The sequence below is a fragment of the Rissa tridactyla genome, chromosome 10 (assembly GCF_028500815.1).
Source record: "Rissa tridactyla isolate bRisTri1 chromosome 10, bRisTri1.patW.cur.20221130, whole genome shotgun sequence".
Taxonomy (NCBI): Eukaryota; Metazoa; Chordata; class Aves; order Charadriiformes; family Laridae; genus Rissa; species Rissa tridactyla.
Genome location: NC_071475.1, coordinates 19,871,663 through 19,887,448, shown reverse-complemented (window position 1 = coordinate 19,887,448; position 15,786 = coordinate 19,871,663). Strand labels below are relative to the sequence as shown.

General features: G+C 53.6%; 1 protein-coding gene across 1 annotated transcript in view; it reads right to left on the bottom strand.

Annotated features, from left to right (window-relative positions):
- The window catches only part of BSN (bassoon presynaptic cytomatrix protein), a 101,490-nt gene that overhangs the window by 14,390 nt on the left and 71,314 nt on the right, over window positions 1-15,786 (bottom strand). The gene's annotated exons all lie outside the window — the stretch shown is intronic.

The window sequence follows — 15,786 nt, the reverse complement described above, 5'->3', positions numbered from 1 at the left end:
TTTTGATGTTTCATCATCTTACATCTTTTCGGATTTGCTGCTAATAGCCTGATATGCTCCAAGTCCTTTTCCCCAGACTCCTCTTTTGCTGATCTGTTGCTCCCAAAGCTTGAGGTGGCCAACCTTGGAGAGGGCAGGTGGCCACAGAGGAGCTGTCACGCTATTGGAAAAGAGGTCTTGGTCTTCAGCTGGACCAGCCTGGGACCGGGGCTGCAAGCCAGTCGCGTCTGTTGGGGCCACAGAGGCCATGGTCTCCATGTAGAAGATGAGATTCACCAAAACGGCCTCAAGGAAACGGCCTCAAGTTGCGTCAGGAGAGGTTTAGATTGGATATTAGGAAAAATTTCTGCACTGAAAAGGCTGTCAAGCATTGGAACAGGCTGTCCAGGGAAGTGGTTGACTCACCATCCCTGGAGGTATTTAAAAGACGGGTAGATGTGGCGCTTAGGGACATGGTTTCGTAGTGGACTTGGCAGTGTTAGGTTAATGGTTGGACTTGATGATCTTAAGGGTCTTTTCCAACCTAAATCATTCTATGATTCTATTCTATAACTCTAAAATCCACACCTGTGAGGTGGCAACACCATAATGGGCTTAGCCCCTCCATCCAACACTCAGGACCCCACATTTTGATGAGATGCTCTGCAGCTGGTGGTGGCCAGGAGTAGTAAACTTCCCCATGGATGCTTCTTCACTCAAGCAGCAATCTGGACCAGGAGCCGGCATCCAGCCCACGTTCTCCGGGGAACAGCGGGGCAGGAGGTCTTCTTCTGCGGGGAAGGGGCAGGCATGCAACGTCCTCCCTCCCACCTCTACCACCCTGCAGCAGCCCCTGCTCTTCACACAAACATCTTAAGAATACATTAGAGCTTCGGAAGGCTGTAAAAAAATAATCCCTTTCAGCATGGTAATATTTAATTACTGCTTAATCAAAGAGAAAGTCTAATTAAGGGGCAAGTGCAGCCTATTGTATCTTAATGATTGCATTTGTCTTCTTTTATTTCAGAACTCGCTCTCATCCCTGTGCCTCTGAATCAGATCTCCTCGCCCCGCTCCGCTGTGTAATTATTTCAGACTGCAGAAGGAAATGTGATTGCGTGACACAAATTGAATTCCTGCCTCATGGAAAAAACGCGGCCTTTCATTTTTCTTTCAGGAATCCCATTTTTCTTGGCCAGAGCTCCCTCCCGGATGCTGGCAATGAAGGGGAGGCGCGATGCAGAGGGGATGGGCTGGCTGTGCCGGGCCAGAGCTCAGCTCCTGCTCGTCCCTCTCTGCCATCATGCCAGCTCCCAGCTTGGTCCTGCAAGAACCGGAGAAGATCAGTCCATCTTAAACAACCCACCCTACCCCATCCAGGCCCTTAACACGCTGCCTGGGAGAGGCATCGTCTGCAGACAGTGGTGGCTGGGAGGCTCTGGATGAGGGGATGGGCTCAGCTGCTTTTGCCCTTCGAGGGCAAAATTCAAGCCAAGGATGACCATGGGAGGCCAATGCTGGCCACAAGGAGCCAACTGTGGATGGCAAGTCTGGTCCCATTCTAGGAGGTGGCTCTTGAGCTCATGGAGAGGTGGGGGTTGCACACACTTCAGCCAGTGCCCTCCCGGGCCAACCACGATGGCAGGACACCCTCCAAAAGGTGCAGAGTCCCAGACAGGTACACTCCTTTTGTCTAGGTCTGCCTGGGTACAGATGTAAGTGCTTCAAAAGAGCAGAGGTTCAGGGTGGACATGAGGAAAAGCCCCTTTGCTGAGGCAGCGGTACAGCCCGGGACAGTCACTGTGGGGTCTCCATCTTTGGAGGGGGTTGAAGACTTTGTTAGACAAAGGCCCTTGTGTTGGTGGCTGCCCTGCTGTGCATGGGAGGCTGGGCTGGAGATCCCACGCTCCCCCCCCCCCAGCACCTCCCTTAGTCCATGCAGGCAAGGGACACCACCATGGCACAAGGCAGGCACCAGCGGAGAGGACCTGCTGGTGTCATCTCATCAGGATGAGGCGTAAGGGTCCTCCAAGACTGGGAGAGCGAAGGGCTGATCTGTGCCATGGGGATCTGATGGCTCCACAGACCGGTCGGAGCATCCTCCCTCAGGCTGCTCCCAGCTGTGGCTCCGCAGCCATTCCTCTTGGCAGCTGCCCCACCTTGAGCAGCTCGCCCCGCCGTCCTGCTCTCGCAGATGTGACAGCTCGACTCTTCATGGGACCGCACCGGGAAGCGGATAAGGGAACGATCTCCGGTAAAAATAGCCCTGCCAAAAAAGATTGGGGAGCTCCACTCCGAAATGCCCCTAGCCTTTCACAGCAGGCAGAAAGGCTGGGAAACTGTCCCGGGGGGACAGAGTTCATTCTCTTTCCAGCGGCTGCTGTGTTTCAGATGTGGTATGACAGGAATGGCAATAATGCATATTGGGTTAGTTGTTGCCAGGTGATGTTTATACTATTCAAGGACTTTTTTCCGCTTCCCACAGAAGCTGAGAAGGAGCACAGACAGAAGGATGGAATGTTCTGTGCCACAGCCGTCATGCTCGGTACAGAAATGGGGTTAGTCAGGAGTGGGGGCGGTACTCGTGATCACTGCTGGGGAAGGCACCAATTCACCGAGTGGTGAGATTGACTTGTGTCGTTATTATTAATATTATTATTGTTATTTTTCTTTTCTGTTATTGTGCTATTAAACTGTCTTTATCTCAACCCAGGAAGACTTTTCCCTTTCCTTTCCCCTCCTTTTCTCCCCCTTCTCCCTGCCTTTCTGGGAGAACCAGGGAAAGGATAACTGAATTTTCCCGAGCCGTGGGAGAGCCCTCAGCCTTGTCAACCGCCGGTGCCGCGCGGAGCCGTGTGCGCACTGCGAGCACCGGCTGGTGCCGCAGCAACCAGCACAGCGTTTGCCATCGCATCCCGGCGCTTGCTGCAGTGAATGCCTCCAGCAGCAGAGCTGCAAGCTGCCGGGCTCCTGCACGCACACGGGGAGGCGTGAAATCCTGCCCCTGGCAGCTGCGGGGGGACGGGGGCGAGCAAAGCCGCCCACGCCCAGTGGGAACATCTCTGGCAAACCTCTCCGAGCTCTCCGGCCCTGTCTTTAAGAGCCCCCCTGCAGCCCCATCAACACCCATCACTGATACCCGCCACGCTGCTGGATGCTAAAAAACCAGGGGCTCGGTGAAGATGCTGCATCCGAAGCATCTCACAGCTCCGCGCCAGCGCCCCACGCTCTGCCGGTGACGAAGGACCCGTCCCTCTCCGGCGGCCCTGCAGTGTTATCAGCTCATTTTCAGTTACCCTGCAGCACCTCTGCTCTCGCTCAAGACGGATCGGCTCCCCCGTATGTATAACTTGGTGACGGGCATGTCCCAGCAAACGTGGCCACGGGGATTAAGCCGCCCCTGAGAAAAAATGCAAACATTCAACGACCGGCTGGTTTGCTAACAGCTTGTAAATCCCCATTTAGATTAACCAGATCCCATGAAGATAATAATAATAATTAGGCTGTATTTAGTGCTTTGTACGTCCAAACCCTTGGATGCCCAGGAAGTCAGGGTGCCCCTCGCCGGGGCGGTAAGCGGGTAAGGAGCTTATGGCAAAGGCATGCCGGCGCCTGTCTGAGTCTCTGTGCTTAAAGACGCTGGAAACCACGGCCATGATCAGGATGGGGCCTTGCTCGACACCAAGGTTCGCTGCCCGAGGGGGCACGGTGGTGGCAGGCACGGGGGGTTTAACCGCACAGAGCGCAGGCGATGGGGAGCGAGCCCACAGGCAACACCGCCGGGACACAGAGCGGGCTCCAGGCGAAGGAAAACATCAATAATTAAAGAGAGGGATGAAACCAAAGCGCGCCTGAGATGCTATCTTAAATGAAGAGGCGCTGGCAGGGCAGGGAGCGCTGGAAACCGGCCAGCCGGGCAGGCAGCGGGGCGAGGGAGCCGGGGGCTGCCCAGCCCAGCCGGGTTATCAGCTTACACCTCTGGGATGGTCACCACGCCGACCCCTCGGGCGCCCAACCTTCCTCACCCCCAAAACCCCTGGGATTTGTGGAGGAGTTGTGGAAAAAGTAGGTTTCCCGAGAGAGAAAGGGAGCTCCTGCAGTCTTCAGGGGCAGGATGGACCCCAGGGTGTAGGGCAGCCCCAGCCCACGACCGAAAGCGGGCGGCTTCGTTCAAGGCGTCGCATCCGAGCGGTAACGACTACCCCGGTGTTTAGTTGCGCACCACGCAAGCAGTGTTGGGAAATGCGGGATGCGGCCGCAATTCCCGCAGGCTCTGCTGAAGGGGCAGCGACTGCCGAGGCGATGGCTGCAAGCGCTCCCTCCCGGGGGCGAGGGGGAGTTCGCAGCAGCCCTGCTGGCAGGGGAGCCCCCGGGGCTGCTGCCGCAATATGGGGGGGACAGGGCACGTGGTCAGTGTCCATGGGGGGGGTCGGTGTCCGTGGGGGTTGCGCCCAGCTCCCCCCGAGCTCTGGCACCCGCTGGCAGGTGGCCACAGCCACGCTCACCAACCTCCGCCGGGTCTTACCCTGCAATTGCTTTAATTCACTAATGGGCGACAACAAAACTGTAATTAAGTAAAATAGAAGCCTTCCCGCGTAATTTTGGTCAATGCTACCGCTTGGCAAGTTAATTAAGTGCCGAATCCCCCAGCGCCGCTGGGGGTTTTTTTAACGGCAGAGCCAGCGAGCTTCAGCAGCACGGTTGCGCATGAATCCCCCGTTTGGCAACTCGAAGGTCTGCGAGCCAACGGTGCCAGAGGCTCCCCAGGCTTCCCCGGAGGCTTCCTGGCTTCCCCGCTTAGCTCCTGGCTGCCAGTCCCACCATCCCCGTCACCCCCAAGACCCTCGCTGCGACTGCTCCGGCTTCTGGCAGACGCACGGGCCGTCGTCTTCATCCCAGCGCAAAACGCTCCCTGCAACATCGCCCCTAGGACTCTGTCTGGTTATTTATGCTCTACAGTATTATTTTACACAATCAAACCGATATCTATTAAAATACCAGGACAAAAATCTGTACAAAATAAGATAAGCAGCATGAGGTGTAAGCATCTCGCGAGCCAGATCACATCTCCCAGCACTAAACGCAGTGGATCTCACAAGAATATTTCATTTATTTGCTGACAAGTACTGTGCAGGGCTCATCACTGTGACAGATGGGTGCCTGGAAAATATGGAAAACACTTCTGGTATCTGAATCAAGATCCAAATTAACAACAAGAACCTCATAAAATCGCTTCTCAAGCACTCCTCTCAGCCCCACTTACAGGAAAGCTCCCGCTCAGGAGGGCTCCTGACATCCAGACACCTTCCACGCGCCCTCCCGCAGCAGAAATGGGGGCATCTCACTGCGTGATCCCATCTCCCAAGCGCTCAGCATCCTCGTGCTAAGAACACGGCGGCTCCGGCCATACTGTGGAATGGTTTTTAGCACAGTTTTAAAGGAAAGGGATTGAGTCATGCTTGATCGCCAGATGCCAGGGCTGTTTCAGACCCACCTCGGGCAGTGCCTGGGCTCTGGCTGGCAGGTTCTCCATCCTCTGCCTGCTCCTGCGCCCTCCCCTCGGCAGAGATGCTCTCTGCCAGCAGCCTCCCCAGTGCTTATTCATTTTGGATGCTTGTTCCCCTCTCTGTTTCAACCCATTCCCACAGCAGAACTCTCCCGAACCCCCCCAGATCTCCTCCCCGCAGCTGGAGGCGTCGCATACCTCAGCCAAACCCCTTGGACCGAGCCGCTGCAGTTGTAGGAGGCGATGGGAAGCCTGCTGACCCCACACCTCTCCGGGCTGCTCGCTTACGGAGGTGGGGACGCACATCACAAAGCACATTTTCAACCTCCCGTGCCATCGGCAAATAACCACGGGCCTGGTTTTACCTCTGCCCCAGCCGTTCTCTCTCCTAGGAGGCTGAGGCAGTGATGGGATTTGAGAGGAGGACGAGGAAAAGCGCCAGAGATCAGGAGGGGAGACGGAGCAAACGCAGGAGATGCTCGCTCGTCAGAGAAGCTCATCGGGAAGAGACCAGGGAGGGTTCAGCTGGACACGGAGCTGAGAGGGGACGGAGACCGAGGGGGATGCGGAGGCGGTGGGCAGGCAGGGGCAGCCCTGGGAGCCGGGGGGACAGGCAGGGCTGACAGGGGGACAGGCAGGGCTGGCAGGGGGGGGAAAGGCAGGGCTGGCCATGCATGGCCGGCGGTGCACACACGTGCGTTCCCACGCGGCCGCAGGACAGCCACCTCCGGGATGGGGCAGAAAGCGTAGGGTGTGCTGCCATAGCAGGGCCTGTCGCGATAAGACAAGGGGTACTGGTTTTAGGCTAAAAAAGGGAAGATTCAGACTAGATATAAGGAAGAAATTTTTTACGCTGAGGGTGGTGAGACACTGGCCCAGGTTGCCCAGAGAGGCGGGAGATGCCCCATCCCCAAAAATACTCCAGGTGAGGTTGGACGGGGCTCTGAGCAACCTGATCTAGTTGTCCCTGCTCATTGCAAGGGGGTTGGACTCGATGGCCTTTAACGGTCCCTTCTGACCCAAACTGTTCTGTGATTCTATGATTCTGCTGCTCCAATGGGGCTTTTTTTTTTCCCCTAAAAACACCCTCAAAATCCTGCTCAAGCTAGATGCGGAGCTGCCCTGCCTGCGCGTGTGCGTGCTAACTGCATTGATGCCGGCATATGCGTGCTGCTTCTCCAGTTTACGCATGCATATATACATACATATATATACATATATATAAAATCTCTAAATAAAAAGTAAGTGCTAAATGCAACTCAAACACCGTTCAGCAGAGCAGGTCGTGTTTCTGGAGCCCGGCTGGCCCCGTGCCGATGCCCGCCCAGCCAGGGGAGCGAGGGGGGCCGGTGAGGTCCCCGGGGAGCCGCTGCACATCCTTCTCGCTGCTGGCCCAGAGGCTGTTGCGGGCAGCGCAGCAAAAAGCCAGCGCTCCCTCGGCATAAAGCCATGGTCTTCTGGGACTGTCCGCAGGGAGAGGTGGCGAGGGGACCGCACGCACCTCCCACAGCCGAGTTTACCTCAATTGCCAGCTGCTCCATGCTAATTGACTTCATTACCATCAACTGGGCGAGTATTAGTGGAACCATCGTTCACAGATTAGCCCAGCTGAAAACCACCGCAGTTATTTCAATCCCTTGCTAAATATAGCATTTGACTGAGCAACCCAGTGATATGTTTTCCAGCATCAGCCTATTCTTATCTGTTCCTCTCTCAGCCCGAAGGAGCCAACAGTCCCTCCCTATCTCTATTTTAGATGCGTGCAATGTATCAGTGGCCTTCACACTGCAATAATGTGATTAAAAACAGTGCAGGGTAATGAGCTCGCCGGGATGAGCTCTGCGTCGCAGGGCTTGTTTTCTGCCTCCCACCTGCTCCACCCCATCCTTCTTCCTTCTCTGCGCTGGGACCTCTCCCAGCTGGAAAAAAGACACAGAAAGAGAAGATGGGAGAAGCTGCACATGATGGCTGAGCTGCCGCCAGCCCTGCCGGGAGGGAAGGACGTGGGCAGGGGCAGCTCCCAGCCCTGGCTCCACGGCAGACACAGAGGAGACGCCGTGTCTCACACCGGTTCTCCCTCCCCTCACCAAACCTGCCCAGGGGGGACCTGGAGCAGCAGCAGCGGCATCTGCCCCACCACCCGTCCCCTTTTCCGGTGCCACGGAGAGGGGAAGGCAGATCGGAGATGCGGAGATGGACAACATCCAGGCGCCGAAGTGGCCATCGCAGTCCAGTCCCTGCACTACCTGGGAGCATCCTGCTCTCTGGGCTCTCCTTTCTCCTTCCCCCTGCACGTGCCTCACGCCAGGGATTTTTTTCCTGGCCGCGGCAGGGAAGCACCAGCCCTCCACGGCACGGCCCGGGGGGTCAGAGAAACAGCCCCCGAGGCGTTCACCGCCTCCCACCCTGCGGTTCGACACACCGCAGAGCCAGCGGAGGATTACTCCAGCTGAAAGTCTTTTGACTGATGAGTAATAGCCACGCTCCCCTCTGCTCGCCTTCGAGGAATAGCTGTGCTTTTTGCCAAGTCCAGCTTATTCCACTGCAGCAGCCGACGGCTGGGCCGGTGAACGCCACCACGGTGGGGACAAAGTGGCGGGAGCGTAGGAAGAGAGACACAAACCTGGTTTCCACCACCACAGCCAGCCTGGATCGCCCAGCTGCAAACCCCGGTTGCCATGCACTGGGTCCGGGCATCGCCATCCCAGGCAGCCCCTCCTGCAGGAGGAGCGGAGATTTGCAGAAAACCGATGGGCTTTTTGGGGCACTGACCCACGGACAGGGGCGTACGCTGCTCCGCCGTCTCCTGAGCTGCCCCGGTGCTCCCAGCCACGGGTCATTCCCAAATTTGGCTGGCTAGAGGAAAAGGCCACCAACTCTTCCACGTTATTAGGAATTGCAGTGTTAGAGTCAAGCTTAGACTACTTTCCCATGTTGTTATTTCACTGTAGGGGCCCAAATAATTTTATTCCACGGAGCTGAGAAACAAGCTCACCTTGACTGACTTGAATGCCAAGGGCCAGCTGGGTAACCAGTTTGATCGTCCGGCTAGGGCCCCAGAATAACACCCCCCGACCCCCACCCTAACTCTGGCATCCAGCTGAAGCACCCACGGGTGCTCCGGAGCCCATCTCCGGAGCATCTCAGCACCCGCATCCTTGTGCGGCCGTAGCCATCGGCCAGGCTCCCCCAGCTCATCCCTCCCCGTCTCCCACCACCTCCAAAATTAGGGCAGCTGCTGCGGCAGGAAGCACCTTCTGTATTTTCGGAGCTTAAAAAAAAAAAAGTAAAAAAATCAAAAATCTTTTCGAACGGCAAGAATGTTTCCAAGTCAAAGGATTTAAACTATTTTGCAATCAAGGAAGCGTATTTCCAAACGAGCCCGATTGCGAGAGCCTGGGTGCTGTGTGGGCTGTGTGAAGGGGCTGCTAAAAAAGGGTACACAGCTGTCCAAAAATTTGGAAACCGGTGCTTTTGCAGAATATATATAGACATCCCTCCCCACTCAACATATTTCCTTCCAGTTCATTAGATTAAAAAAAAAAAGAAAAATTAAAAAAAAAATCAGTAGGATACTGAGGAGAGCACTTTGATGCTCTGGGCTCATCTAAAAGCCGCGGGACCGATTCCCAGGGCTGCGTGTGAGCATCTATTGCCCTGGGAATGGTCTGCTGAGCATCGGTGTCACTGCCACGCTTCTGCAATAACACAGACATCCAGCATAAACCAGCTGCCATCTGGAACGGGAAAGCAGAGACGCCAGCTCCCAGCACGGCAATGGAGAGGAATACGAGCAGGTTTGCCTCGAGACGGCAAGGAGGTGAGACACGGAGGCCAACCGCCCCTCGGTGGGACATGGGACATCCTCCATGTTACTATTGGAAGAAGAGAAGACCAGTTTTGGGGCCAGACGTGACCACCAGAAATGCCCATCCTCACTCTGACCCAACGAGTTCACCCACCACCTTCTGCGCCAGCTCATCCCTCAGCACTTTGGTTCAGGTAAAATACGCCCTTGATTTCCCACGGTCGCCATCGCTGGGGAGCAGCTTTGATACTCACTTATCTCCAATCTGGATGTGCTCCCTTTTTTTCCTGGCCATTGGCTACCAGCACACATCTTCTGCTACCTCGACCATTACCCCATGTCCCCTCTTGCAGCGGGCAGGTGGAGATAAACCTGCCCCTGGCCTGGGACAGACTCAAGACGGAGCATCTTTTCGGAGAAGGGGGAGAAACAACACATCCAGGCTGAGCACCTGAAGGTGCCATCGCCGGAGGAAATGCGTGAGCATGGCGCTGTGAATTCAAGAAAAAGGAAAATCACAAAGAACAAGAAAAATAGGAGGAACAAGAGAGCAAGTCTCAGACGCTGAAAATGCTTTTCGTTTTCCTTTTCACTGAACCTTACTATTTCTCTCTGTTTTATCTTGGAGAAAGAGCTAAATTAGCTACCAGCTCAGTTCAGAGAGACTGGATCCAAATGGATGAAGAATTAAGAAGATTTTCTGTTCACAAGAAAACCCAACCAACAGTATTAAAGCAGCAGAGGGTTTGGTCTGGTTTTCGAAGATTAGCTATGGCTGTCCCAAGGAAGACAAGCTCCGATTTTCCCATTTTGCTCCAGCGTGACGTTTCTAAAGCTGTCTGCATCATTAACAGTCGTTACAGACCAGGCTGCAATGCCCGTCGCTTAAGCACGTAGAACAGAGGGACAGGGCTCTTGTCCTCCGCTGTGCCCAGACTCCCTGTCCCCTCTCGCCCACAGACAGACCAGTTGCTCCCAGTACACCCACCCCGAGGACCCCGCCAGGTTCCTGCTCCGGCGCTGCCAGGGATGCACTTGCTGAGCAACCGCACCTCCTCAGCCGGCCCTGCTGCTAACATCGCGCCACAGCTCCGTATCCAGCACTAAAACCCACCAGCACAGAGGCAGGAGTCTATTTTTCCCTTACCGATAAAGAAGTAATATATTGTTCATTTTTGTTTGAATCGATCCGGCCGTGCATTGTAATTTACTCCGTGATGTAGTACTCCTTAACGAGATTTATCAGCCTGCCAGCCAGCCTTATCTTTAACAGTCCCCATTATCGGGATGTATTTCTCAGCCAAGGTTAACAGCAGCAGGAGGATCTCCGAACGCCGGCTGCATGATAATAATCCTGCAATAACGCCCAGGAGATGTACGTCGGGGCCAGCGGAGCCCCTACCCCGGTCACCACGGATCTCAGCTCCCTTTGGTGGGTTGGCACAGTGTAAATGCAAGATGTTTCTCATGACCACGCTGCTGTTTCACACGTACGTTTGATGAAATAACCGCGTCTCTTCGGGAACTCGTTTGAACCCCGACGCAGAAGATTTCAAGTCTGCAGCAAAACTAATGCTTGCAAAGAGAAACCTGGCCAAACCCCGCAGAAAACAAACATTCTATTCGTTTTTCCAACAGAACGGAAGAAAACCCAAGAAAAGCTAAGTTTATCAGAGAAGTCTTATTTAACCAAACCCTTGGTTTTTCATAGGCACTAGTGTTGACTAAAATATCCAGCCATCCAACTAGTAATTTTCTGCATCTGATAAAAGCAGATTCAAGCTGTCTGATTGCTCTCTTTTAAATTGCAAAAAGCCCCAAGTGTCTATCAGGCAGCAGCCACTCGCTTCCAAACCAGAAGAAAATCTGCGTCTTCAAGAGCTTCAGCTTCCTTCCCATTACGAGCCGTTCAGTCCCTGGTCCCCTTGTCCCCAAACCAGTCCAGCAGCAGCAAACGGGGTCTGAACCTATTTCAGGGTCACAATCAAAGCGTGTTGGGGAGTCATCAGTTGTACGGCTCAGAAGCTGAGGACAACACAAACCGATGTCCGGCAGTACCTCCACAGTCATGTCATGATTTCAAAACTTTAAAAGTAATTATAGTATTTTCCCAGGAGACAACCCCACATTGGCAAAGACCAAAAACCCTACGTGGAGGTGGCTGAAGGTACTCAGGGCTCCACCGCTGAGACCTTCCACAGCCACCTTCCCACCACGCTGGCATGTTGGGCAGATGCACCACCGGAGGAGACATCTGCGAACAGTTGTCCTCAGCTCCCCCAGGCCCTGACAGAGAGCGGGATGTCACCTCTGGGCTTTCCTGCCTATTTAGCACCTGGAAAACACGACATCAAAGGCCAAGGGCCGCACCTTCGGGTTGAGAGCAGCCAGCGCTGCGCAGACACAGGCGGACACCTCAGGTAACCCATGACCCTGTTGATTTCAGCCCTTTGTGTTCCTCTCTTTCTCCAGCCTGTTCTGTTTCTGGTTTTATGGCCTCTGCCAGGACTTTTGCCCTCAAATACACGTATTCCTAGAGAACTGGAAGCTTTGGTTTCCATGGGCAATGCTGTTTGACCCCGTTAAATGACTGCTGCTTCAAAAAAGCCCACACACCCTGTTCCAGGCTTCGAGATTGCGAGCCCTGATTTCAGCGGCAGAAATATTTTAATTAAATGAACTACCTTTATGGAATGAATCAAGTGATAAGCTTGAAAAATTAACTCTCATAGTCTTTCATGCTTCTGTGCAGGTCAATAAACTATTACAGTAAAAGGCTGGGAAACGTTCTAGAAACACGGGTTGTTACAACAGAGATGGATGAGGCATTTTACTCCCCAAATGATACACATCAGCATCTTTCCACGCTTGTGCCTCGCACGCCCTCTCCCATCCCCTCACCTGCTGTCCTCGGCAAAGACGGGGCAGCACGGCCAGCGTCTCCAACCCACTTGGGTCCGGCTCCGCGTTGGGAGAGCATCTCTCTCCCTGTCCTCATCCCACGCGACTCCTGACTCCACCAAAGTACCTAAAACCTGGGCCGTAAGGGCACACTTGGGGAACCCATGAGTTGCCTACAGCGGGGGACGTGTCTTAGCGGGTCCAATCTGATTTTCATCATCTTCAGGACTTATTTTAAAACTTAAGCTCATTTTCAGATAACCCCTTATTTTATCTTTAACTTATTTTAAAAATAGCTGATCGCCCCGCCGTGTGGTGATTTGATGGTGACCCCGACCTGGATGGATGTTCCCACCAGGTCTCCCTGCAGCTGGGAGGTAGGAACTGGCTACAGGCGCTGGGGTGGAAGAGCTGCGATTGTTCATCTCAAGCGTAAATGCAGCAAGAACGAAGCTAAGAAGCCAAACCCAAATGAAACGGTGAAGTCCACATAAAATGGTTGCTTTTTACAAAAATTTTTTTAAGATCACATGACTGTTTACTCTGTTTAAAATGCATCTGTGAAGGCATTTCCTTCCCTACCTGCCCTTTTTGCAGACAGACAGATGCCTGAGGGAATTCTTGGCTCTCTGAAGCCACAGGAGGAACTACCTCGTATAAACCCTTTAAGTTATTTAAGAAGCTCCACTTTAAGAGTAGTTCAGGGCCACTGCAGAAACCTGCTCCTCTGAGGGCTGGCAACACTCATCTGACTTCCAGCCTGAAGAAAAACGCAGATTTGTTAAAAATATTGCTGCCTGGCTCTAGTTTGCTCCTCTTTTCCTTCTGTCCTATTTGCTCTCGGCAAGCAGATGACTGTTGGTCATACATAACAGCTCGGAGTAAATCGGGAAATTATGTAAAGCTGGGAATTTCACAGCTCCGTTGCTGATGGCGAACCCTTTCGGTGGAGCGCGGGTGTTCATTCCCGGCGGGATCTGCCGCCGCATCCCCCTCTCCCAAGCTTGCCAAAGCCAGGGACCGCCGGGCTGGCACTGGGCCACCCGCATCCCTGGAGGTCCAGCTCCAGCGCCCAGATGCAGCCCTGGCTGGGACAGAGCCCAAACCCGCAGAGCCGCGGGCAAACCCACAGCACGGGTCCTATCCTTACAGCCACATTCATGCTCTCAGGGGTTATTCCCAATCCGATACCTCATTTCTTTGCCAAACTAGGCTTTTTTTTTTTTTGGAGAATATTTGTTCTCCAAGTCAACCAGACCCCATGGAAATCAATGCTTTTCTGCTTCAATGGGCTTAGGACTCTGGTGCTCTTTGTGCTCCAAACAATTAAAAATATTCTAACCCCAAAAAAACCCCAACCCCAAACCAAACTCAGGTCAGAGATCAGAGGCTGCCTGCTAGTTATCTCCTAGTCATGGCACAAATAACAGCCAGAAGCTTCTAGCTGCGGCACGGGAAGACACAAAGCATTCAGAGATACCATCTGAAGATCCCAAAGCAGATCTCGAAATTAAAAAAGCCCTCTTATCGCTGCTAAAGAAGTTTCTTTGCCCTAGTTTCCTGTAGCAGAGTCTCAGGCAAAAAAAAATAATAATAAAGAAATTATTTGAGTGGTACAGCAGCAAGGACTGCTCAGATTGGGCGCCTCTGGAGCTGGACCCAGAACAAAGTAACTCCTTGGCAATTACACGCTTACAATCTACGCATCTGCCCTTTGCACGCCTTCCACACACCACCTGGTCCAATGGTGATTTATGGTTTGGGGTCTTCTTATTCCTCATTGGATTCCTTCTCCAGCTCCAGGCGGGCGGCTAATTGCTCTTATCTTGCTGCTTTGCAGCCTCTGCTGAGGGTAGCAGCATCCTTATCTCCTGGTTTGTACCAGTCCCAGGGCCTTCCTTTGCGTAACTAAGTCGAAGTTCAGAACAAGTTCAACTTATCTCGATGAAAGTTGCCAGCTTGTGGCCTAAGGCTTCAGCCACTTCAGCTACTTATGCTAAGTGAGTTCTACATAAGTAGTATGCCAATGCGGCCTAACACTAAATGATTAACTCTAGGAGATTAATTTTATTTAAACTGGACCACTAATATTCCATATTCCTCTACAGTCCTCCCTTTGTCTCCATGACAGCATTCCTGCCAATATGTCAAGAACTCTTGAAGTCCTTCAAGGTGTTTGACTATCGCCCACAGCCTCATACACGGTATTACTACAAGTATCAGGCATAACAGAAGCTAATAAGGTCATTACTACCTGGTGCAGCATGTGATTATACAATCCCGTCGCTGCTGGTGACCACCCAAAAAGAGTTTCTCACCATCCGTGTTCCCCATCCTTCTTCACTCTTTCCAAGACACGACGTATCTCTTCTGCACCCTGACGGACAGTGATGAGAGGGTTTTGTCCTGTGTTTCAGACGCGCTTCAGCAGTTGACATAGGTCATCCTGCTGTAGCAGTTTTTTCACCAGTGTAAGATTCATTCCTATGGGGGTAGGTAATAAATCTTTAGATATTCCTTCACATCACTCCCAAAGGCCCCGTTTCCCCCAAATCCACTCCCATTTCCCCCAGATCCTCCCTCTGTGTTCCAGTGTTTCGTTGTACTCTTTGCTTCAGGGAACTCAGGGCAATGAGGTCTCCAGGCTAACTCTGCCAAATGTCTTCTCCCCACTTCCCAACATCGCCATTCTTCTCGGTTTTGTGTTGGGGGTAAAAAAAGCCGATGCAGGACCTCGCTCTGCCATGCCACTTCTGCTGCAGGGCACCGAGCGACTCCCGTCCCACCCCAAGCTGGGCATTCACTTCATTGGGTGCAAAGTGGGTCTCAGAAAATCTACCTTCAAGACGTTTCATCCTGCCGAGAAGGAGGGCGGTGAAGGTGGCCCCGCGGCCATTGCCCTACGGTTACTCCTTCGCTAGGGAAGCATGGAAGAGGGTGTTGAGGGATGAGAGGCATGAAGGACTTGGGCTGGTCTCCACAGGCTTAAGGTCTCATAATGTAGGGTTCATTTCACTTAACTGTCTAAAATTTGGGCAGCGGGTCTTAGCAAGTCATCACCTGCCCCAGGGGCGAGATGAGCATCTCCAGGGTGGGGAGCCAAGACCTTTGCAAGGAGTCACCCTCGGTGGGCACCGCTCTCTCCATCGGCGTGGAGAGGCAAACCTAAAGCCGGAGGGGACAAACCCTACCCTCCGTGGTGGCAGCTTCCCCTAGGCCACGGCAGAAGATGCCGAGCGGAGGGTCCCCACGTGCCGAGCTGGTGCTGGGGCAGCCTGGGCAGGGTGGCGTGGGGCTCCCTGAGCACAGCACACCTCGTCCGCAGCACGCTGCCTTAATTTAGCAGGCAGAGCAGATGGCAGTGGGAAGATAAGGAGGCAAGGCAGAAGCGAAGAGAAAGCTTTTGAAATAAAGCCCCGTGCTCTGCTGAGGGGGTTTTGCGCATTTTGATGGTGGTAGCCAGGATGAGCTTTGAGGCAGCTCAGGGCTTCACTGGTGGGGGACATACACCAACGGAAAGCAAAGACGGCGAAAATCCTGCCCTGGTTCCCAAATACTGCTTGGCAGGGACAGCTGGCGTTGGCTCAGCACA